We start from the raw sequence: 27676 nt of genomic DNA, 5'->3' as shown, positions 1-27676 counted from the left end.
TTTATGTGCTATAAAGATAGAAGTAAATCTGCCTTCAACTCAGTCACATTTTTTATGTGTTTTACTATATAAAGGTTACCAACTGCCTACCCTGACTAATTACTGATGGCACGTGCCTGATATATATATATATTATATATATATATATATACAATTTAAAAATAAGATAAAATCTTTATAAGAATTTATCAAGTAGTTAGAGTGAAAAACCTCATAAGAGAAAAAGATCCACCAATTTTTTCACTTAAATATATTTATTTATATTATATAGAGGGCATTACTATACATAAATGCCACACGCTAGGCGGGAAGACTCCCTCCTAGCATGTGGCATTAATGTATAGTAATGCCCTCTATATAATATATATATATGATGGGCTTCTTTCAGTTTCTGTTTGCTAAATACACTCACAAGGCTTTGGTCACCCTGAGGCTATGGAAGACACTTGCTCAAGGTGTTACATAGTGGAATGGAACTCGCAACCAAGTGGTTTGGAAGCAAGCTTCTTACTATACATGCACCTCTATGTTAACAGTTATACACAAATATTCTTACTGTGAGAGATAAGTTATTTTTTAGTTTTTCATTTTTATAACCCGGTCTTTGTGTATTGGTAAATACATTTAAATGTAGATAGATCTTGTTACCATTAAAGAGGAATGAAAAGATGTGAGGGAGAAGGCTGGAATTCCCAGAATAACTGACACTGGTTATGGAATGGATAGAGATGATGATAATGATGATGATTATGAAGACGGAGGTGATAAAAACAAAATAGAAAGGTATGGTAACAATAGTAAGGAATGGGTAGATATGATAATAAAGAATGAACAGATATGATGATGGTAATGTATGAACGAATATGAAGATGATGGTAAGAAATAGATGGATATGATTATAAGGAAAAGATGTGATGATAATGATGGTAAATAATGAATAGTTATGATGATAGTGATGGTGAGAAATGGATATGATGATGATGGTAGAGGTACAGGTGTGGCTCTGTAATTAAGAAGCTTGCTTCTCAATCATGTGATCTAGGGTTCAGTCCTACTGAGCGACACTTTGGGCAAGTGTCTTTTACTATAGCTTCAGGCTGGTCACAGCCTTGTGAATGGATTTAGTAGATGGAAACTATATGTGTGTGTGAGTGTGTGCATGTATCCTTATCTTGACATCATGTGATGATCATAAATGAGAATCACCATCATATAAGCAAGGCAGTTCATTTCCTTTTTTCTTTGGAAAATATACCTGGCAATGGGAAATATTACCTTACTTGGGAACAGGTGAGAGTTGGTGACAGGAAGGGCATCCAGCTGTAGAAATTAGTTCTGTTTATTTTTTTTCTTTTAATTCCTATCTAGGTTTTAAACATAAACAACAGACAATCCAGAGCATAGAATTAGAGTGACATGCTGTTGAACTTTAGACTTAGATCAGCTCTGATTCAGCAGACCTTTGATCTAAGGCACTACAGCTATGATCAATTTGTCTCCCACTCTACCCCAACCTCGTGGCAAATCTAGTACATCTAAAACTACAATGTTCAACATGATATTTCTTGTTTTCTCATAAAAAAAGAGTATAATTTGGAAATTTGGCTGCTATTTCCAACAAATCAAGTGAACACATTGATGCCCCGTCACTGGCTTGGTTGAGTGACAGGTAGTTCAAATTGATAAAGGCTGAAATATTTCAGAAAAATGATGGGTAGCTGCTTGCTTTCATGCGTGGTCAAAGGTTAATAGAAGATTTTTAAAGTGGTCAGTATGGTGCAGGGAAATTTATTTAATTTAAGCTGATAGACAGAAATTGAAAGAAGCCTGTTGTATATATGTATGTGTGTATATATAGATATGTGTGTGTGTGTGTGTGTATGTGTATATGTTTGTTTGTGTTTGTCCCCCCAACATCGCTTGACATCCGATGTCGGTGTGCTTATGTCCCTGTAACTTAGTGGTTCAGCAAAAGAAACCGATAGAATAAGTACTAGGCTTACAAAGAATAAGTCCTGGGGTCGATTTGCTTGACTAAAGGCGTTTTCGTTTAACCCTTTACTTCTTTCAATCATTTGATTGCGGCCATACTGGAGCACCATCTTAAAGTGTTTTAGTTGAAGAAATCGACCCCAGGACTTATTCTTTGTAAGCCTAGTACTTACTCTATCAGTCTCTTTCACTGAACTGCTAAGTTACAGAGACAAACACACTAACATCAGTTGTCAAGTGATGGCAGGGGGGGACAAACACACAAGAACATAAATACATACTTACAAGCATATACAAACACATGTATGTATGTATATATATACACATATATACACACACACAACAGGCTTCTTTCAGTTTGTCAACCAAATCCACTCACAAGGCTTTGGTTGGCCCAAAGCTATAGTCCAAGGTGCCACGCAGTGGGACTGAACCCAGAACCATGTGGTTGGGAAACAACCTTCTTACCATGCCTGCTGCTGAGGATTTAGAATTATTATTTTTATACGGTTTATATAGTAAGAGAAGAAATGACAGTGTTTATGACCTCTTACAAATGTAGTATGAGGGAACATCTCACCCATGCATCCACATGCATTCATTCACCAAAACTGCCTCGAAGCCAAAGAGTACCACGCTGGTCCTACTTCCCTCACTTCATCGCTCCCTCTTCCTCTTCCGGTGGGGCTCCTCACCTCATCCCCACAACGAAGTCACTGAGGATGAAGAAGCAGGGAAATGATGACTTTGTTGAGGCAGATTCTTCTACAGCCAGGTGCTCTTCCTGTCACCAACTCTCACTTGTTTCTAAGCAGAGTAGTATTTCCATTAAAACTAGCACTGTTGGTTGTGATGACAAGGGTTCCAGTTCATCTGATCAAAGGAACAGCCTGTTCATCAAAGCTACGTGCAAGTAGCTGAGCACTCTGCAGACAAGTGTACTCTTAATGTAGTTCTCAGGGAGATTTGGTGTGACATGGAATGTGAAAACGCTGGGCCTTTGAAATACAGGTGCAACTCATTTTTGTCGGAGCAATGTGAGTTCCTGCTCAAGAACACAATTTGCCAAGGCAGTGAGCTGGCAGAAACGTTAGCACGCCAGGCAAAATGCTTAGCAGTATTTTGTCTGTTTTAACACTCTGAGTTCAAATTCCGCCAAGGTCGACTTTGCCTTTCATGGTCGATAAATTAAGTACCAGTTATGTACTGGGTAGATGTAATTGACTTAATCCTTTTGTCCTTGTTTGTCCCCTCTGTGTGTAGCCCCTTGTGGGCAGTAAAGAAATAAGGACACAATGTTCCACCATCATGAGCTGAATACCCTAACCACTAAACCATGCGCCTTCTCTCACTATTACGCACATACCCACATATAAATATGATGGGCTTCCTCCTGTTTCAGTCGACCAAATTTTATTGAATGTAGAAAAAAATCTGCTGCAACAAAGTTATCATCTGACCCATGCAAAGTGCAAAAGCGAATGTTAAAACAATGACGATGATGATGATGATAACTATTTAAAAGCACAGCAGGCAGAATCATTAGCACGCCAGGCAAAATGCTTAGTAGCATTTCATCTGTTTTTATGGTCTGAGTTCAAATTCCACCAAGGTCAATTTTGCCTTTCATCCTTTCAGGGTTGATGAATTAAGTACCAGTGAAACACTGGGGTCGATGTAATTGACTAGTCCCCTTCCCTCAAAATTTCAGGCTTTGTGCCTATAGTAAAAATTAGCATTATTATTATTATCTAAGAAGGCAAGCTGGCAGAATCATTAGCATGCCAAACAAAATGTTTAGTGGTATTTCATCCATCTTTACTTTCTGAGTCCAAATTCAGCAGAGGTTGACTTTGCCTTTCATCCTTTCAGGGTCGATGGAATAAGTACCAGTCCAAATTTCAGGCCTTGTGCCTCTAGTAGAAAGGATTATTATTATTATTTGTAAGGCAGCAAGCTGGTAGAACCATTACCACACCAGGCAAAATGCTTAGCAGCATTTCATCCATCTTTATGTTCTGAGAGCAGCACATGCCATCAAAGTGAAACTGGGGAACAAATATATGAAGCCCAATATACCCATCATGACTACCTGATAAGGGCACACCAGGGACATGCATCACAACCATATGTGCATGACATCATGATCTTATATCAAGAGAAACAGCACATGACCTTGCAGGTGGGGGAGGGGGGCAGTTAGAATTTTCTTCAGGTCAAGTAGCTCATCCCACTCAAAAGTCCCTGAATAAGAGTTCTTAAGGACAAAGAATGAAACACCCATGTTTCCAAGAGTAATTATTCAAACCTCAAATAATCCCTCTCAACACATGGTTAATGATGCTCAACTACTCCTACTGATAATCTACTGATTTGCTGAGGTCAATTTTGCCTTTCATCTTTCAGGGTGATGAATTAAGTACCAGTGAAACACTGGGGTCGATGTAATTGACTAGTCCCCTTCCCTCAAAATTTCAGGCTTTGTGCCTATAGTAAAAATTAGCATTATTATTATTATCTAAGAAGGCAAGCTGGCAGAATCATTAGCATGCCAAACAAAATGTTTAGTGGTATTTCATCCATCTTTACTTTCTGAGTCCAAATTCAGCAGAGGTTGACTTTGCCTTTCATCCTTTCAGGGTCGATGGAATAAGTACCAGTCCAAATTTCAGGCCTTGTGCCTCTAGTAGAAAGGATTATTATTATTATTTGTAAGGCAGCAAGCTGGTAGAACCATTACCACACCAGGCAAAATGCTTAGCAGCATTTCATCCATCTTTATGTTCTGAGAGCAGCACATGCCATCAAAGTGAAACTGGGGAACAAATATATGAAGCCCAATATACCCATCATGACTACCTGATAAGGGCACACCAGGGACATGCATCACAACCATATGTGCATGACATCATGATCTTATATCAAGAGAAACAGCACATGACCTTGCAGGTGGGGGAGGGGGGCAGTTAGAATTTTCTTCAGGTCAAGTAGCTCATCCCACTCAAAAGTCCCTGAATAAGAGTTCCTTAAGGACAAAGAATGAAACACCCATGTTTCCAAGAGTAATTATTCAAACCTCAAATAATCCCTCTCAACACATGGTTAATGATGCTCAACTACTCCTACTGATAATCTACTGATTTGCTGAGGTCAATTTTGCCTTTCATCCTTTCAAGGTTGATGAAATAAGTACCAGTTGAGCACTGGAGTTGATGTGATCAACTTACTCCTCCCACAAAATTTCAGGCCTTGTTCCTTTAGTAGAAAGGATCGGCGGCGACATTGGCGTCATTGTCATCGTCGTCATCAAGGTGACAACTAGCTGAATCAATACGGTACTGGGTAAATACATTGTGATATTTAGTTACATCCCTTTTACATTCTGTATTCAAATGTTGCTGAGGACAACTTTAACTTTCATCTTTCCAGATAAATAAACTTACCAATCAAATACTGAAGATCAATATAACTGACCACACCCCATCACTAACTACCTCTTCTTTGCACTTAAGTTACAAGTCATTTATTATCATTTTCAAAGCGGTAGATAAAAAGAGTTATTTCACCGGGGACTGAATTCACAATAAAGATTCTTGCTGTAGATAGTAACAATAAATTAAACAGTTTTGTTTTGTAACTGAAAACAGTTAATAGAACCGAGCAGACAGTTTACAAATTTTGTTGTATTTCATACAAAAGAGAATGAAATGTAAAAAAAAATAATTTGATTTGATTTAGCTATTTTGCCCAGTATAATACAAATATAGTTTGTCTGCCTGTCTGTCTGTATGCCTATATATATATATATATATATATATATATATATGAGAGAAAGTGAGCATGTACACATGTACATATATATATGTGCATATATATTCTTTTACTTGTTTCAGTCATTTGACTGCAGCCATACTGGAGCACCACCTTAAGGGGTTTTAGTGGAACAAATCAACTTATTTTTAAGTCCAAGTACTTATTCTATCAGTCTCTTTTACTGAAGCGCTAAGTTACAGGGACGTAAACACACCAAGCAGTGACGGGGGGGGGACAAACACAGACACACACACACATTGTGCAGGTGGCACGTAAAAAGCACCCACTAGATTCGCGGAGTGGTTGGCGTTAGGAAGGGCATCCAGCCGTAGAAACTCTGCCAGATCAGACTGGAGCCTGGAGCAGCCCCTGGCTTCCCAGACCCCGGTCGAACCGTCCAACCCGTGCTGGCGCGGAAAACGGACATTAAACGATGATGATGATGATATATATATATATATACCACAGGCTTCTTTCAGTTTCTGTTTACCAAATCCACTCAAGGCATTAGTTGGCCTGAGGCTATAGTAGAAGTCACTCGCCCAAAGTGACTGAACCCAGAACCATGTCGGAGCAAGCTTATCACACAGCCTATATATATATCGGGAGAATTCATGAAAAAAACGAAAGACGAAGACTGGTGGTGTAGAAAGCAAACAGATGTATTAGTATAACGCTCGGGAATTGAAAAAGTCTTTAATGTTTCGAGCCTACGCTCTTCCACAGAAAGAAACAGGGAGAGAAAAAAAATGTGTGTAGTGGCTACCGATCTATCATGGCGAATATATATATATATATATATATATATATATATATATATATATATATGTTGTTGATGCAATAAAATGTCTCCATTTCATCATAATAGGCTTATATTTGCTCTATCAGTGTATGTGCATGCATGCATACATATGTATGTACATACTGAGACACACACACACATATGTATCCATTTTTTTTACTTGTTTCAGATTTTGGACTGCGGTCATGCTACACACTGGCTTGAAGGATTTAGTCAAACAAAAAAACTCCAGAATTTACTTTTTTTAAGTTTGATACTCATCATACCAGTTTCTTTTGTGAAACTGCTAAGGGACAGGGACACAACCAAACAAACAAGTTTTACCATGTGGTAATCAACAAACACACACACACATAACAAGCATCTACACAGTTTCTGTCTACTCCATTCACTCACAAGGCTTTGGTTAAACTATAGTAGCAGACACACACACACTATATATATATATATATATATATATATAAGTTAATCCAAACAAGAAAACAAAAAAACAACAACGCGAGGATGTGGAACAAATAAAGTATTATTGGACACTCAGGAAAGAAGGGAAGAAGGAGGATTCTTTTCTACTAGGCACAAGGCCCGAAATTTTTGGGGAGGGGGCCAGTCGATTAGATCAACCCAATTATGCAACTGGTACTCAATTTATCGACCTGAAATATAAACACATGCACAAATCTTTTATCTTCTACTTGTTTCAATCATTAGACTGCGGCCATGCTGGTGCACCACCTTGAAGAATTTTTACTAGACTGAATCGATCCCAGTATTTATATATTTTGTTTTAAAGTCTGGTATTTATTCTATTGGTCTCTTTTGCCAAACTGCTAAGTTACAGGGATGCAAAAACACCAATACCAGTTGTCAAGCAGCGGTAGGGGACAAACACCAGAAACAAAGGCAGGCACATACAGACATACATATATATATATATATATATATATATAAAGTTAATCCAAACAAGAAAACACGAAAAAAACACAACAACGTGAGGACGTGGAACAAATATAGTATTATTGGACGCTCAGGAAAGAGGAGGGTTTAATGTTTCGAGCGGAGCTCTTCGTCGGAAACATACGAGAAGGGAAGACAAAGGGAAAAAAAATCACCAACGGTACACACGAGGTGACATTTTATATATATACATATATATATATCATCAGCAAAATTGTTTAATGTCTGCAAGGGTTGGATGGTTTGACAGGAGCTGGCCAGGCAGAAGAAAGCACCAGACTTCAGTGTCTGTTTTGGTATGGCTTTTACGACTGTATGCCCTTCCTAACACCACCCACCCCAAATATATATGATGGGCTTCTTTCAGTTTTCATTTTGCCCCAATGTGCCACACAGTGGGACTCAACCTGGAACCATGTGGTTGGGAAGCAAGCTTCTTATCACACAGCCATGGCAACACTTGTATACATATATACACACAGACATGTATAAAATTTAGTTATATACTACACGTTCATCATCATCATCATCATCGTCGTTTAACGTCCGTTCTCCATGCTAGCATGGGTTTGGACGGGTCGACCGGGGTTCTGGGAAGCCAGAAGGCTGCACCAGGCTCCAGTTGAAACATTGCCAAATTAGACTGGAGCCTGGTGCAGCCTTCTGGCTTCCCAGAACCCCGGTCGAACCGTCCAACCCATGCTAGCATGGAGAACGGACGTAAACGACGATGATGATGATGATGATGAACGTGTAGTTATATAACTAAATTTTATACATGTCTAGGTGTTAAGAAGTGTATCCAGCCACAGAAGCCATACCAAAGTGGACAGCAGAAACTAGTACAGTTCTCTGGTTTGCCAGACCTTGCTAAACCATGCAACTCATGACAGCATGGAAAATGGACATTAAGTGGTGATGATGATGATGCATGTGTGTATGTGCATACATTAGAATTGACAGAGAAGGAAAAAACAGAACTAGAGGGTAATTATATATTGTAATATTAAAAGATACATATACCCTCACAAATTATCTTTGTCATAAATACGGTCTATTCTGTTTCAGAATTCACTTTCATGATCGACAATAGACATTCCTAAAAGTTGGAGCAGTAACAAAATAATCTCAACACTACAGTAGATATATGTCTATATATATATATAGGGAGAATTCACAAAAAAAACAAAAGACGAAGACTGGTGGAGTAGACAACAAACAGATGTACTAGTTTAACGCTCGTACTGTTTTAATGTCCAATTTTCCATGTTTGCACAAGTCAGATGGAATACATTGAAGCAAATTGTTCTACAGCCAGATACCCTTCCTGTCACTTGTTTCCAAGCAAAGTAATATTTTCACCATGGCAAGACACGGTTACATACACACACACACACATATATATATAAATGTGAGGGGGTGCTGAAAAGTTCCTAGCTTTAAGGGTATCACAAAAGGACCAACATACCGAGTTATTTTTACAGGGCTTAGAAAAACTGAAAGACTGCTGCTATAATTATGTGAATCTGAGAGAGGAATACATTAAATAAAATCATAATTATCTGATCCTTTACCCAAAGCTAGGAACTTTTAAGCATCCCCCCATATATGTGTGTGTGTGTGTGTGACAACTTTTTCTGCCTTGTAAGTGTAATAATACCCATTTTTTCTGCTGTTTTAACGGCGATAGTGTGTTCAAAATATCACTTTTTTTGTTTGTATCATATGATCCACATTCAACGCTTCTAAAACAACAAATGTAGATTTCTTTATACACACACACATATATATATATATATATGCATGTATATATGTGTGAATGGACAAACAAAATAAAGAGCACTCACTGCATTTATTGGGAGTTACATGTACTATTCAAAAGAGTTTGATTCAGATTCCATGCTTGAAGTAGAGAGGGAATATGAATCAAACTGTTTTGAATAATAATAATAATAATATATATATATATATATATATATATATATATACTCTTTACTCTTTTACGTGTTTCAGTCATTTGACTGTGACTGTGCTGGAGCACTGCCTTTAGTCGAGCAAATCGACCCCAAGACTTATTCTTTGTAAGTCTAGTACTTATTCTATCGGTCTCTTTTGCTGAACTGCTAAGTTACGGGGACATAAACACACCAGCATCGGTTGTCAAGCGATGTTGTGGGGACAAACACAGACACACAAACATATATATATATATACATATATATGAGCTTCTTTCAGTTTCCGTCTACCAAATCCACTCACAAGGCTTTGGTCGGCCCGATGTTCTAATAGAAGACACTTGCCCAAGGTGCCACGCAGTGGGACTGAAATATATATATATATTCAGAAAAGTGGATCTCAAAGCACATAAGGCTATAAACAATAGCATGTAGATATTGGGTTGAAAAACTCTTTTGCATAGAAAAAGTCAAAGGTTACCTATATTTTATAATAAAAAAGCACGCAAAGCCTCATGCTTTTTGTTACAGTATCCTTACTCAACAGATCAAGTGTTATACTACTTGCTAAAAATCATACCACACAACATATATATATATATATATATATATAAATACATACTCAGAAAAATATAATCTTACTTATTTATCCTTTAACACGCAGTCTCAGAGTCATATACAGCATAACATAACATCACAGCAACAACATGCTTATGCCAACAACAACATATTGTTTTCACATCTGTTCTGCAATTGTAGTGAGTACTTGAATCAACATGGATTTTATAAATACTAGCTACACAAGGAGACACTTTAAATCAGATTTTCCCCAATGATCAAATCTGCCAAAAGGAGCTAAAACCATAACGAAAAATATGGTGATTTCAGCAGCATACAGCACACTAAAGGATAATTTTATAGTCTTTGGAGAATAGCTGACAGCTGTACTAAATCAGGTTCTTACTAAAAGTTAGCCTCATTGGGAAAACAACCTTTTCATGATCAGAATTCTACAGAAAGGCTCTTCCATGGCTTCAGTTTAGTTGGAAATAACCAAGAACTTAGCAGGATTTGTATACATCATCATCATCATTTAATGTCTGTTTTCCATGCTAGCATGGGTTAAACGATTTGACAGGGGCTGACCAGGAAGAAGACTGCCCCTGGCTTCACTGTCTGTTTTGGCAGGATTTTTACAGCTAGATGCCCTTCCTAACACCAGCCAGCTTATATACATACATATATAATATATATACTCTTTTACTTGTTTCAGTCATTTGACTGCGGTCATGCTGGAGCACTGCCTTTAGTCGAGCAAATCGACACCAGGACTTATTCTTTGTAAGCCTAGTACTTATTCTATTGGTCGCTTTTGCCAAACCGCTAAGTTACGTGGACGTAAACACACCAGCATCAGTTGTCAAGTGATGTGGGGGGGGGGCAAACACAGACACTCACATACATATATAACCCTCCTCCCCACACCTCTGCACCCCCTTTTCCTGACCCCACCACTCTGCTCCCTCACACTGTTGTCACTATACCACCCAACCTCCCCCTCTCCACTGCCGAGCACTCACTCCTCAGTAGAGGACTCTGCTTCACGCCTCACATGCTCTACTGCGACGAATTTTAAAGAAAAAAACGTCATTCAATATGTGACTGCATGTGCATCGTTGGCGATTTTTTACCCCCGTCTTCCCTTCCTTGGATCTTTCCTTTTCCTATGTTTCTGACGGAGAGCTCCACTTGAAACGTTAAATCCTCCTCCTTTCTTTCCTTCCTGAGCGTCCAATAACACTATACTTGTTCCACGTCCTCGCGTTGTTGTGTTTTCATGTTTGGATTAACTATATATATATATATATATATATATATATGTATGTGTGTATATATGTTTGTGTGTCTGTGTTTGCATATATACGACAGGCTTCTTTTAGTTTCCGTCTATCAAATCCACTCACAAGGCATGAGGCTATAGTAAAAGACACTTGCCCACGCAGTGGGACTGAACCCGGAACTATGTGGTTCGTTAGCAAGCTACTTATCACACAGCCACTCCTATATATATATATATATATATAGGAGTTGCTTCATTTGCTAGAAATAGCAACCAAATCCCTCATATTACACTCTACTGTGTTAACCTTTTAGCGTCCAGATTTCTGTCAAACAAAACACTTATTTATTCATATTGTTTTGAATTAATTATGCATTATCTAATAGCTTCAAAATTCGAATGATGCAATTGTTTAATTTTAGAATGACATTGTATGGTAAGCATGAGAGACCGGTTTGAACTTAAAACAGGAAAAATATTTGGGCTGGATATGGCAGGTTGAAATGCTAAAGGGATAAAAGGAAAAGGATTGACTGAGTATGGTCTTGGATGCCAAGTAAAATCATTTCTGCCACTGGAAAACCTGAATTCATTTCCTTTTTAAACTTAGCTTTTTCACCTGTCTTGGACTTTCTCTACCCAGGCCCTGGCTAATCTTATATGGATTTTAACATTGGTGTAAATTTTGTTGTGTCTAGGGAGGGTCATCATGCCAATATAATTAACACACACACAAACTGGTTCAATTCCACTCATTTATTAAATAATCATTTTTTTATTGTCAAAGTTCTTTCATTGCTTTTTTGCAACCTTCTTAGTGACCATAGGCTCTGTCCATTTATAGAGGGTGCATTTGTTTGTCTGTTTGAGATTTTGTTGCATGTGTGTGTGTCTCTAAAAATTGAAACACAGCAAAATCTCAAACAGACAAACAAAAGTGCCCTCTATAACGGACAGAGTCAATGGTCACTGAGAGGTTGCAAAAAAGCAAAGAAAGAACTTTGACCAAAAAAAAAAGAAAAATCGGATAGTTAATAAATGAGAAGAATTGAACCAGTGTACGTGTTAATTATATTAGCATAATGACTCTCCCTAGACACAAAATCTGCTTCAAAACACGAATTCACATAAAGAATCTTGCGAACCAAATACAAAAACGAAATTGGTGTAAATATTGTGCTTATTAATCCTTAGTGGCACCATAGCACCCATCTCTAAGTGGAACTGTTGGTTCCCAGGGAACACATTTCTAGCAGTTACTTTTATACTTTTTCCCGAATCCTGCTAGATGCCCACACACCCAACACTCACAGCAAGTTTTAATAGGACCCAACTTAGTTGCTGACCACTCAACCATGAGAGTAATGAATTACATGGTAACTAGCAGCAGGTTTCCATGACACATGCCACTTGTGACCATACTGTCTTTTTCATGTTCAGGGATCTTAAAATCTCATTCTCCAGCATGTACTTTTCTAAGATGGTCCAAGTAAATTTGACTGTTATATCTAGCAGGCTGAGTGACCACAGCCTCCTCAATGGTTCATATAACGACAGTTCCTTGAAAGGGCAATGGACATTATTTCAGTAAGGATGACTTGATGTACACTGACTTTAAAAAAAACAAAACAGGGTGGTTATAGCATAAATAATCCTTGATCGTAATAAAACTGCTCAATCAGGGCTGACATGGGGTAGGACTTCAACAGCAGCAATTTTTATTTACTTCATATTTTCTGCACCATTTGCAGGTGTGGAAGTGTGGTGAGAAGTTTGCTCCTTAAACCACATGGTTCTGGGTTCAGTCCTACTGTGTAGCACCATGGGTAAATACTTCCCACTATAAATGCAGGCCAAATTTACTTTTTGAGTGAGATTTGGTAGACAGAAACTGAAAGAATTCTTTGTGTGTGTGTGTGTATGTATGTATATATATATTAGACAATAAATTGTATGGTATACACCTGGTAGCTTATTTACACTATTTGTCTCTGTTATAAAACCCACATGATATGCTACTATCTACAGGGTTGTAAGTGATTTATAGCATGTTAACTCAAATATTTTACTTTTCAGAACATCAAGAAAATAGCTTTTATTGAGGTCTAGCAGTTTTCTGATATGGTTTTATAGTTATTCATTCATACTAACTTGGTTCGGATTGTTCTACATAAATTACATTAAATGTTTGAGTAGGCTGTTTCTATTTTTTCTGTTTACTATTATTATTATTATTAACACAGCTGGGAGCACATTTTTAAAATCACAAACCTGAAGTAAAAGGCACTATTTTCAGCAAGAATGAGCAAATAAACACCGTCTTAGCTCAGGTCAAAATATAAACATTTGGTTTGATTGCCCAACATCTTAACTTGTTAGCTTCTAAATTCTTTAAACTCTAATCATGAAACAGCTCATGCAAACTACAAGTGCAAAATATATCTTAATGCTTAAAAGGTTTTAAACCCCTAGCCTCCGCATAAAGCCAGATTTTGATTAGTAAGTCACCAGCTTTTGTTATTAGTTACAGCTCTGTTAACAACCACACAATTTGTGTTACAATGATCACACTTCCAGCATTTTTCATGAACACCACCACACCATATCAAGATTACCACAGTTCCTTTTAATGTTCAAGCCCCACCACACACACACCAGCTTCCACATTATCAAAATTGTAACCCCTCAAGTGCATCCAACTCACATAATTTGAGAAAAGTATTAACTTCACGTAATCTCATTTGCCATCCAAAACTTGGAAATATATGTAATATATATATAGTGTCTTCAACTATAACCTTGAGCTGACCAAAGACTTGTGAGTGGATTTGGTATATGTATGTGTGTGTATATATACATATAATCATATATGTGTATATATATATATATATATATATATATATTAATTTATTATATAGAAGGAGCTTCTACAGGACTAGAAGTTTCATTCAAGAGAAGATTTCTCTTGAATGAAACAGTTCTAGTCCTGTAGAAGCTCCTTCTATATAATAAATTAATTTTACTCTGCTATGTATTGAGTACCTTATTTACTGTGGTTAACCCCGAATCAACCCGGGACCTACATATATATATATATATATATATATATGTATGTATACATATAATCACATATATGTATATATATATACATATATATATGTATGTATACATATATTCATATATATGTATGTATACATATATTCATATATATATATGTATGTATATATACATATAATCATATATATATATATATTTGTGTGTGTGTCATTGTATCTATTTGTCTGCCCACCATCACTTGACAATTGATGGTTCCTGTAACTTACCAGTTTGGCAAAAGAGACTGATAGAATAAGTACTAGGCTTACAAAGAATAAGTCCTGGAGGCGATTTGTTTGACTAAAACCCTTTATAAGGCTGTACTCCAGCATGTCTGCAGTCAAACGACTGCAAAGTGTAAAAGAATAGATCATATATATATATATTTATATTATTAAGTAACATGTCATCATCATTTAATGTCCACTTTTCCCATGCTTGCATGTGTTGAATGGAATTTGTTGAGGCAGATTTTCTACTGCTGGATGCTCTTCCTATCACCAATCCTCACCTATTTCCAAATAAAGTAAAATTTCCCCATGACCAGATATGTTATCATGGCAGAATGGAAACAAAGAACACTGCATGCATGATGGTGATATTTAATTACAGCTATCAAGTGAAATCAGGGAAGGAGGCAATAAAACACACAGACACACACACACACATATATATCACGTAAAAAGCACCCACTACACTCACGGAGTGGTTGGCGTTAGGAAGGGCATCCAGCCATAGAAACACTGCCAGATTTGACTGGGCCTGATGAAGCCTTCTGGCTTCACAGACCCCAGTAGAACCGTCCAACCCATGCTAGCATGGAAAACGGACGCTAAACGATGATGATGATGATGATGATATACACACATTAATTTACGACGGTCTTCTCTCAGTTTCCATCTACCAAATGCACTTATAAGGCTTTGGCTGGCCCATGGCTATAGTAAAAGATACTTGCCCAAGGTACTACACAGTGGGACTGAACACTTGTTTTAAAAACGCCTCTGATCACGAATAAATCATGCTTTATATATATATATATATATATATATCTATATATAAAGTCTGATTTATTTGTCATCAGAGGCGTTTGTAAACTGAGGTACTACTGTATATGATATAAATATATATATATATATATATATATATATATATATATATATATATATGTGTATGTATATATGTATATATATATATGTATGTATATATGTATATATAGATATATATATATATATATATGTATATATATATATATGTATGTATGTATATATATATATGTATGTATATATATGTATGTATATATATATGTATGTATATATATATATATATATATATAATGTATATATATAATATGTATATATATATATATGTATATATATATGTATGTATATAATAATAAATGTATATCTCTCTATATATAAACGGCAGTTTGTCTGTGCGTGTTTCTGTGTGTGTTTTGCTTGTACCCTCACCCTGACCACGGCTTTCAACTGATTCTGATGAAACTTGACACACACATAGCCCAATGTCAAAATTCAAAACTAACGCAGCGAAAATTTTGAAAAGTTCCCCCAGTTCTGAAAAAGATCGGTAAATTCGACATGGGGTCGACAATCAGAAACACAAACCACAGGGGACGCAACTCGACCTTTTTAACTATCAAAAAAAAATTTACCATCATTTTTTTCCCATTTTTTTTTGCTATTTTTTGGCTATAACTCTCTAAAATGTTTTATAGTTATTTCCCTTACAAACCCGAGCAACGCCGGGCGATACTGCTAGTATATATATATATGTATGTATATATATATGTATCCAGCTCTGTCTGGCCCCCGTGCCGGTGACACGTAAAAGCACCATCCGTTCGTGGTCGTTTGCCAGCCCTGTCTGGCCCCCATGTCGGTGACATGTAAAAGCACCATCCGTTCGTGTCTGTTTGCCAGCCCCGTCTGGCCCCCATGTCGGTGACATGTAAAAGCACCATCCGTTCGTGTCCGTTGCCAGCCTCGCCTGGCCCCCGTGCCGGTGACACGTAAAAGCACCATCCGTTTCGTGGCCGTTTGCCAGCTCTGTCTGGCCCCCGTGTTGGTGGCACGTAAAAGCACCATCCGTTCGTGGTCGTTTGCCAGCCCTGTCTGGCCCCCATGTCGGTGACATGTAAAAGCACCATCCGTTCTAGGCCGTTTGCCAGCCCTGTCTGGCCCCCGTGTCGGTGGCATGTAAAAGCACCATCCGTTCGTGCCCGTTGCCAGCCTCGCCTAGCCCCCGTGGGTGACACGTAAAAGCACATCCGTTTCGTGGCCGTTTGCCAGCTCTGTCTGGCCCCCGTGTTGGTGGCACGTAAAAGCACCATCCGTTCGTGTCCGTTGCCCGCCTCGCCTGGCCCCGTGCCAGTGACACGTAAAAGCACCATCCGTTGTGGCCGTTTGCCAGCTCTGTCTGGCACCTGTGCAGGTGGCACGTAAAAGCACCCACTACACTCACGGAGTGGTTGGCGTTAGGAAGGGCATCCAGCCGTAGAAACACTGCCAGATCTGACTGGGCCTGATGAAGCCTTCCAGCTTCACAGACCCCAGTTGAACCGTCCAACCCATGCTAGCATGGAGAACGGACGCTAAATGATGATGATGATGATATATATATATATATAAACATATATATATGTGTATGTATATATTATATATATGTATGTATATGTACATATATGTGTGGTGTGGTATATATATATATATGAGAGGGGGCTGAAAAGTTCTTGGCTCTATGTAAAAGAAAATACAGGAGGATTAGTTAATTATGATTTTATTCTACATATTCCCCTCTAAGATTCACACACTTATTGCAGTGGTCCTCCAGTTTTAGGAAGCCCTGCAAAAGAACTCAGAAGGTTGGTCCTCCAACTAGGCCTTTCACAATACCGTTAAAGCCAGGAATTTTTCAGCAACCCCTCATATATATGTATGTGTATCATATGCTAAATGTTAAATATTGGCAAGTGCCATGCAGAAGAGCTAAAGTAACACAGATACAGATCTATAACCAAGTTTCTATTCCAAATAGTAACCATAGCATACATTTAATATCTCACAGAATTTAACATAACATGATCTTTGGGTGGTTTAATCAAAGTTTACTTGCTCTTAACCAATAGGACAAAGTTTCTGGCTTGAAAATATCAAGATCATAATGTCACCAGTCTCAGAGATGTTAAATGACAATGGGTGTTGGCTTGCCTTCTTTGATTAAACCATAAAACAAAAATGAGCCCTAAAAAAAGGATAAACTGCAGGTCAAATATACTTTGTGAGTGAATTTGGTAGACAGAAACTGAAATTCTTTGTGTGCATATATATTTGATAATAAATTGTATGGTATACACCTGGCAGCTTACTGGTAAAGCACGTCCACTTCCACAGTGTCCGTTGGGTATTTGATTAATGAGATGGAAGATGAAAGACAGATGGAACATAGCTTTGATTCTAGATTGCTTTCATTTCAGTTCAAGCCACACCATCACCCTTGCTGACATAAATGCCCAGTAGCCATTTCAAGGAACTGTCTTTATATGAACTGATGAGATTCAGATAAATTTTTTTTCTTTTTCAAGTCAGTATACATCAAGTCAAGAACAATTCCAACATAAGTATGAAATCACACCTTCAGCCTTACTGAAATAAATGTCCAGTGTCCATTCATTTCAAGGAAATGTCTTTATATGAACCAATGAGGAAGGCTATGTGGTCACTCAACCTGCTAGATATAACAGTCAAATTTACTTGGGCCATCTTAGAAAAATACATGCTAGAGACGGAAATTAGAAAAACATCCAGAAAAAGACAAGATGGTCACAAATAAAATGCTTTTGACCACAGGTCTGCTTGATTAAGACTAACCATATGCTAAACAATAGCAACAACAACACTGTCTACAGTGTTTTCTGTGAGAGCCAAATCTTCCTCAAATCACATCCAACCCTCTTAAATATGCAAAAAAAAAAACCCCCCAAAAACATGCAATATATAATGTGGTCCTATGTATCCTTAAAAGAAGTCTGCTCATTCAGGGTTGATTGGATGTTTAACAATAACCACTATCTGTTTAAACATATCTTTCTCTCAACTGGTAGTAAGGAATATGGCTTTATGCCAAGCGATGAGAGGTTCAAGTGTAACAGAGAAATAGAAACCGGTGCAGTAGAAGAGATATCTGGTGACCCAAGTTGGAAAAGGAGAGAAGATGGCAAAGAGGCATCAGGGTGTACCCTCAAGTTACATGAAGGTGAACATAAGAGAATTAATAGTCAAGAGGACTGGACAGGGTAAGTGGGTAGGTAAGATCAATAATGTGTGAAAACAGTGAGAGAGAGAGACACACACAGAGCAAGCTACTAATATGAACCACTTCCTCCCAGAGGTAAAAATTACAGAAACATTGATGACAATTCAAAACCAGCATAACCAGAGTTGAGAACAAAGGAGAAAAGTCATCAATGGCTTGTATTCCATAGGGAGTGGAGGAACTTAAGTAAGTAATCTGATCTAAGAATAAAAAAAAAAAGACAATGAATAGTAGTTTTCCTATGTTCTTCCCTCCAGCAGCCTTGAGTAGCCAAAAAAAAAAAAAATGTGAGCCATAATCTTCCACTCCACAAGAAAAAAAAAACCTATTCCAATTGACAGCTATATGAACTGATGGTATTAATTATCGACCAGAGAATTTTGCCCAGACAGAAATACAACGAAACACTAACAGCAGATTTGAACTCATGTTCTGCCAGTAAATATTGCAACATATTAAACCCACTTAACCATATCGATGCAACACTAACTTGGCAGTGAATAAAGTATGTTAGAATAAAGACAATGCCTGCAACTGATTTGAGCTCAACCAGTCAAACACATTATCCACAAAGCTATCATTTCGAACTATGAGGGAGTTATATATATATATACATATATTATACTAGCAGTATCGCCCGGCGTTGCTCGGGTTTGTAAGGGAAATAACTATATAAGCATTTTTAGAGATGTAAAGTATAATAGCAATCTCAATATGGCTAACCACAAAGGAGGGTGTTACTGTAGCTTTTTACGTTCTGAGATTTAATAATACATTTTTAGAGAGTTACTTCCCTTATATAATAGCCAAAAAATACATTAAAAAATGGGAAAAAATTATGGTAAATTTTTTTTTAAATCATAGACTCATCGTAGACGCGCACTAATACCCAGAAGGGCTCGATATGAATCACGACTATAAGATACCTGCTTTTGGTGACACTGCACCGCAAAATGTGGGAGTAGTTAGGAATCTAAATTGTAGGAGACAGACACACAACTTTAGTTTTATATATAAAGATAAAATTATTACCAATTTATATTAGGAGACCAAACCTCAGACTATCAGAGAAGAATTTAAAATGCTTGATTCTAAAACTAAAATAAGACAAGAACGCATTTTAGTATATTTTTTATTAAATGTTTTTTCTTTTAATTTGTTTTTTTTTTGGATTTGCTTTAAAAAAAGTATTATACATATTTACACACAAACATATTCACATATACACTAAATGTATTGAATGTGTGCACATAAAGACACACAGCAAAACATACATCTGTGATATATATGTATTGCAAAAATAAAGATACATATATATGTATGCACCTTATACATACAACACAACATACATAAATGTTTAGACAGCAAATCATATATTGGTTTCCAATTTTGGCACAAGGCCAGTAATTTTGAAGGAGGGTGTAAGTCGATTACATTGACCCCAGCGGTCAACCGGTACTTATTTTATCGACTTCGAAAGGATGAAAGGCAAAGTCAATCTTGGTGGAATTTGAACTCAGAACATAAAGACAAATGAAATAACCGCTAAGTATTTTGTCCAGTGCGGTAATGATTCTGCCAGCTCACCGCCTTCAGAAAAATCATACACATTGTAGTAGATAGTATATGGCAGTGAAGATTTAATTTTTACTTAACAAATTTATATTTAAAAAAATAAAAGAAAAAGGAAAAGGAAAAAAGAAAAAATGTGCCCCAGCACAGCTATCCTCCAATAACTGAAATCACTACAAGAAAAAAAAAAAAGAAACAAAAAAGTATGTAGTAAGACCACAGTTGGTATTAGTGGCAGAAAACTTCCATCCCCTTTGCCAAAATCAAACTTGGATGACAGACCTCCAATCAAATACCTTTCTTTACAGGTGATTTTGGTTTTCAAAAGTGAAAATCTAGACTCACATATGTCCTGCCTCACATTCCTTGGTGAACATTTTGACGAGACACACACAGTAAGTATATATACAAAAGATTGCTGCCTTTGGACTTACATTAGTCATAAATATATAGGACTTCAATAACCTTTTCTACTACAGGCACAAGGCCTGATATTTCTGCAGGGAAAGAGTAAATTGACTGCATTGACCCCACTACTTGACTGGTACTTATTTTATAGACCCTGAAAGGATAAAAGGCAAAGTCAACCTTGGTGGAATTTGAACTCAGAACAGAGACAGGTGAAAAGCTAGTAAGCATTTTGTCCAGCCTGCTGTCTTATGTAGGACTTTAATAATAAATAAGGCTTGCCCTGGATTGAAGACATATTTGTATGCAAGAAGCCAACTGTTGGCTTGTTATAAAAGAAAGAAGTTGAACTTTATGTCTTTATATGAAAATAGCAGTCATTTGTAGAAAATGCATGTTTTTGTGTGTGTATGTGCATATATATATATATATATATATAGATAGATAGATAGCTTACTGTTCTGTTATAGGTAGAGTCAACAAAAGAAGAGCTCCATCTAATGAGATAAATATCAGTTAATAAACACAGTATTTAAATATGAGCTAATAGTTTCATACTGCGAAAACAATAATTCGGCTTTATATAAATCAGCTGAATTATTGTGTTTCCGCAGTATGAAACTATTAGTAATTCATATTTAAATAACGTTCATATTAAATGATATACATATATATATAAAACTTGCCCGGAAGCCCTGTACCCACAGGTGAAACTCAGAGTAGCAAGAGATTAACTTGACCAAGATAAAAATAAAAATATGATTAATTTCAACTATGACATCAAAGTATTCTTTCTTCTGACAGTCAACATTAAACAGGTATGTATGTATATATATATATATATATATATACACACACATATATATTCCCACAAACATATATATTCCCATGGCTGCCAAACAAATTTACAGGCACCTTGCACAGTACAATATTAATAAACTTGTATAATTTATACTAATGTACAGGTACCTATATTTCATTTAATCATTTAAGTAAATTTAATATTTGTTTTATTTAACGTGTAACCACACCATGTTCAGAAAATTTAGTAATCTGGAATGACTTTGGAACCAAATGTTCTGGAAAACTGAGGTTGTACCTCTATTAGCAAAATTAAAACAAATATTAATTTATGATATATGAGCGCTTTCAACTGGTTATCATACCACTTCTAGGATTCAATTGTTTAGTTTCAACACAGTAACTCAGATCAAGGGTTACTAACACACACACACATATATGTAGATATATATACACGGTGTTTAGGCTAAATTTGACAATATTTTTTTTCAAAAACAGTTTGATGTATTGATAAACAGCCAATGGCATTGGAGAGCATAAATATTGAAGTTGTATTTGAGTAAAAGTCAGCTGACATGGAGGACTGGAAACCATCTGAATATTGGAAAAGGTAACAAAATACCAACATCATGACTGCTGCTCAATGCTCTGTGAACACTGTAAAGGCTGTAAGATGTGACGTGGACATCACGAAAACCAAATTCCCCCAAACTGTGATGGTCTTTCGGTGTGTTTCCAGTAAAGGTGATATCATGCTACCCTACATCTTTGAAAAGGGGCTAATTCAGATGGCTATGTCTGGAGACTGGTCAAAAACTGGCTGGAAAGGGTTGCTGCTAGAAGGCTATATGTGTGGCTGCAGGATTCAGTGCTTAGCCATAACTCCAGAAAGAGTCAGAAATGGTTGTTAGAGAATTACTACAATTTCATCAACCCCAATTTCTGGCCTCCTAATTCCTCTGATTATAATCCCATGGATTACCATATATGGGGTACAGTTGAGAAAGACACCAGCTGTTTTGCCTGCAACACCAAGGCCAAGCTGTCGGCCAAGATCAAGGAGGTGTTCAAAGATCTTCCTTAGGGACACAGTGAAGAATGCATGTGTCAGGTTCCAGAGCCACCTTGAGGCCACAGTGGAAGCTGCGGGCAGCTACTTTGAGTAAACTGTTAACTCCTAGCCATAATCCAGTTGATACTTTTTGATTTTTTTTTCACAACCATCGGAGCGTGAAGTACTCCTCATGACCACAAGTTCGTGAGATGGCTGTGATCCGTAAACAGTTTTGACTAAGAACCAGGAATTGGTCAAAGACGAATAAACACACAATAAAGAGAAGAATAAAAACACATCAAACAAGTTATACGACGGTCTGCATACCACATCTGACAGCACTTTCATGCAGCTTTGCTGTAATTTTCTTGTTTTACAATACTTTTATTTTTGGAATAAATAGAGCTAATTTTTCCTTTTATGCAAACTGTCAAATTTAGCCTGAACAGCCTGTATATATGTTTGTAGGTAGTAGTTCTCAGATAGATGAAAAAATAAACTCCAACTCCATCATCGAGGACTGGTGCCTCTGATATTGAAAATAAGGTATAAGAAACAATCCATGATGAGCTGTTATGAAGGCAGAAAGGCTGATAAACGCAAGTAGGCTCTCAATGCCTATATTTACATGGAATACAAAATATAGATGATGGAAAAAAGTTATTATATAGCTTATGCAATAATTTTCTGTAACCTGTATTTACATGTAAATATACACATTAAGGTTACTTGCGTTTATCTGCCTCTCTCTCTTTCTCTCTCATATACACCTTCTCCTCAACTTATGACCGAGTTCCGTTTCAACCGACAAGTCGTAATTCAATCTGGTCATATGTCGGATTTATATCTTTCAACATTATTTTCATTCAAACGCATCTGATACTTGAAAGTGACTTAGTGAGGTACAGTGGTACGCAGTAGATGCCTGGGTCTGAGAGAGGCCTGCGTTGCCAGATGCTGCCATAGTTATCATACGAGCAACTGCCCAACGTCTGAAAATCAATTTTTTATTTATTTTTTTTAATTTTCTTATTTTTTGTGGTCGTAAGTGCGGATGGTCATAAGCTGAGGAGGTGTGTGTGTGTGTATATATATATATATAAATGTTTCATTTTATGTTCAGCTGTAATAAAAACAATTTTACATTAATATGATGGGTCACTCTATACTTTTGTAGAGTACAAATTTATTATTCTTATACAAGAATGTTGTTGACAGTGTTTTCTAAGTTTCAGCAGTCCAACGACGGTTTAACTGGCCGAAACTTGGAAGTCACTATCAACAACATTCTTGCACAAGAATAGAATAAATATATATATATATATGATTCATAAATAAAGTGATTACAAAATAAGTTTTAGATGATTTAAAAGAAAAATATTCATTTAAAAAAAAAAAGGAAAAAGGTAAAAAAAAAAAACAGAAAAATGTAAAAGAAAAATAATCAACTTTTTATCACAATTCTGCTTTCGGCTACTGAAATCATTCATTCATGACTGAGAATCTACTTTGTTTCCTGTTCAATAATACTAGTTAACTGTATTTATCCACTATACAAACAACACACCATTTGTGAGAGTGTGTGTGTGTATATATCTATCTATATCTATATATATATATGAAATTGCGAAGATAAACTGGTACGTGACTGAGGAAAGAAAACTTCGAATGACCCATCCTTGTTTTCTTTGTATCGTCTATCTGGATGTTTTGTTGTCCCGTTTAGTATGTGTACATATATATATTCTTTTATTCTTTTACTTGTTTCAGTCATTTAACTATGACAATGCTGAAGCACTGCCTTAAATGGTTTTAATCAAAGAAATCACACCCAGAAATTATTCTTTGTAAGCCTACTTCTTATTTTATTGATTACTGTTGCTGAACCCACTAAGTTATGGGGATATAAACACACCAGCATGTCAAGCAATAGTGGGGTTACAAAACACACACAAAGATACATACATACATATATATATTTAGACAGAAATTGAAAGAAGCCCATCATATATATGATATGCTTCTTTCAATTTCTGTCTACGAAATCCACTCACAAGGCTTTGGTCAGCCTCAGGCTATAGTAGAAAATAGTTGCTCCAGGTGCCCTGCAGTGGAATTGAACCCAGGACCATGTGGTTGGGAAGCAAGCCTCTAACCACACAGCCATGCCTGCACCTGATATACTCTTTTACTCGTTTCAGTCATTTGACTGCGGCCATGCTGGAGCACCGCCTTTAATCGAGCAACTTGTCCCCGGGACTTATTCTTTTGTAAGCCCAGGACTTATTCTATCAGTCTCTTTTGCCGAACTGCTAAGTAACGGGGACATAAACACACCAGCATTGGTTGTCAAGCAATGCTAGGGGACAAACACAGACACACAAATGCATATATATATATATATATATATATATATATATACGACGGGCTTCTTTCAGTTTCCGTCTACCAAATCCACTCACAAGGCTTTGGTCGGCCCGATGTTCTAATAGAAGACACTTGCCCAAGGTGCCACGCAGTGGGACTGAACTCGGAACCATGTGGTTGGTAGACAAGTTACTTACCACACAGCCACCCCTGCCACCATCATCATCGTTTTAACAGTTATTTTTCGATGCTCACATGAGTCAAATGAAGTTTATTGAAGTAGATTTTCGACAGCTGGATGTCCTTCTTGTCACCAACCCTTACCTGTTTCCATGTAAAGTAATTTTTCCCCATAGCCAGACATGTTTATGCAGAATATTGGAAATGAATGACCATTATTCAATGTCAAGATTAGGAGACCCAAACATACACACCTGTCTATATGTGTGTGTATGTATGTATATATGTGAATTTGCACATGAGAAAGTAAGGAGGGATGTCAGGAAGGGCATCGCTGTTACACTTCCAAATGGGAAGGGTCTTCCTATGATGCTGACATGCAGTGTCTGTGCAAGACCCTGCCTCAGTGAAGCTGGACTCAAGAGTCATCTTCGTAGTCATAAAGTGAGACAGATGAGTGACAGCCTGGCCACTGGTGGTGGTGTAACACACCATACTAATCATATCTGTCAGGCATGTGGAAGAGAGTGTAATTCGGCAGGAGGACTTAAACAACATGCAAAGGTACATGAAGCCCAGTTACAACTACAGCCAGCTATTACCGGCAAAGGTTTTTAGACATTGTAGATTTTTAGCTGGGCTAAAAAAGTCACATTCGATCACAGCACCAATAACAGATAAGCTTCTTGCAATGGCCATACTCAATAACGAGGGGGCAGCCATCATATACACACACACACACACACACACACTCATGAGTAGCTTCTTTCAGTTTTCATCTACCAAATCCAGTTCAGTTGACACAGGGCCACAGTAGAGGACACTTGCCCAAGTTGCTATGCAGCAGGACTGGACTTGAAACCATGTAGTTGGGAAACAAACTTCTCAACCACACTGCCATGCCTGCATCTATTTCAATGGATCACATTTGTGCATTTTGTAAGGTGCTAGGGCTCAGAATTAGCCTTGACTAGATCATTGTAATGTTCTGGTTTATCTTAAGAATGATATGCATGAAACTATCTTGCACTCAGCCACTCTAGCTCCATAAATGGTGAAACTTGTCATCAGGCTTCAGAGAGCAACCAATTCCTTCAGGGTTGTCAAGTCTTGTGAATGGTCCCAAAATGGCATCACAAGGAAGGCAAAAATTGCAGTGCATCATGCCTGTGTGATGACCTTTCTTTACTCACAGTTCCTTTACAAATGTGTGACACACATTTCCTTTACAAATGTGTGAAGATCTTTGAGAGCTTTCCTTAGAGGTGTTTAACATAATGTCACCTGGGCTTTGTGGACACTAGACAGAGATTTTGATGAGAGCCAAAGTCTAAAGCATCGAGGCAATGATACTCAAGCACCACTTATGCAAATGAACGATCAGAAAGTTCTGAGAACAGTAACTGTTTGAAGTTGAATGCCAAAAATACTCTTAGCATAAATCAAGGACTAAGTATAGTCCTCATTGAAAGTATTTGAAACAAATGAAGTCAACAGGGAAAGAAATACACTTGATCACTGTACCAATAGAGAAATATCTGAAAAATCAAGCATTTCCCAAGCAGAATTTTAGAGAGCTGCATAAAAAACAACACAGTCTGCAAAGTGGCATAAGTCAGCTTGGCTTATGATATTTATGGTTGTATAGCTCTTTCCAAGGCCATGCCCATTGGCGAAACATTCATGTATACAAAATATACAATATAATATGTGCATCATCATCATCATTTTAAATTCACTTTCCACAGAATCTCAGGTCAGCCGGGTCATAGGACATCTCACTAGTATATTTCATTTCTGGCTTCTGTTCTATGGTGAAATACCCTTCCTATCACTAACAATTTTGTAGTGTATATATGAGTATGTATGTGTGAGTGTGTGTATGTTTGTATGAATATATATATATATATATGTGTGTGTGTGTGTAATATACACACACTCCTATTATTGAAACATATGTATTGTTAATAGTACAGATTTCTGTGATAAAAAAAATAAATGCAAATGCCAAATTTATTACATTTTATAGATTTTGTAACTTTGAAATACCTATGTGAAAACTGAAGTCCTATATATATATATATTTATGAATATGTTCACTAGTTCACGTCAATCCTGTCACCGAAGTCTATATATATATACATATATGTGTGTGTGTAAGATATATACACATATATATATACAGAAAAGCCTTCACTGGCTTTAGTCACTGGACAGCTGCCATACAGAGGATCATATTGACCCCAGTAATTATTTTTATAAGACTGGTATCATCATCATCATCATCATCGTTTAGCGTCCGCTTTCCATGCTAGCATGGGTTGGACGGGTCAACTGGGGTCTGTGAAGCTGGAAGGCTTCGTCAGGCCCAGTCAGATCTGGCAGTGTTTCTACGGCTGGATGCCCTTCATGTGTGAGCATATATATCTCTCTATGTATATACATAGTTTACTGATCAATCATTGTTGTAACATTTCCCAATAAGACATAAAATAAATGGCACAACA

General features: G+C 37.1%; 1 protein-coding gene across 2 annotated transcripts in view; it reads right to left on the bottom strand.

Annotated features, from left to right (window-relative positions):
• LOC115215576 (transcriptional adapter 2-beta-like) overlaps positions 1-27676 on the bottom strand; it is a 63678-nt gene that overhangs the window by 31615 nt on the left and 4387 nt on the right. Inside the window, exon 2 of one of the 2 annotated variants that reach the window (XM_036505960.1) lies at positions 23356-23745. The exons of the other annotated variant lie outside the window; for it this stretch is intronic. The gene's annotated coding sequence lies outside the window, so the exon portion shown is untranslated. Of the gene's footprint in view, positions 1-23355; positions 23746-27676 lie in introns of those variants that run through there. 2 annotated transcript variants of the gene reach the window in all.

Source organism: Octopus sinensis, linkage group LG9 (assembly GCF_006345805.1).
Source record: "Octopus sinensis linkage group LG9, ASM634580v1, whole genome shotgun sequence".
Taxonomy (NCBI): domain Eukaryota; kingdom Metazoa; phylum Mollusca; class Cephalopoda; order Octopoda; family Octopodidae; genus Octopus; species Octopus sinensis.
The sequence above is the reverse complement of the archived record's forward strand: the minus strand, read 5'-3'. Positions and strand labels throughout refer to the sequence as shown.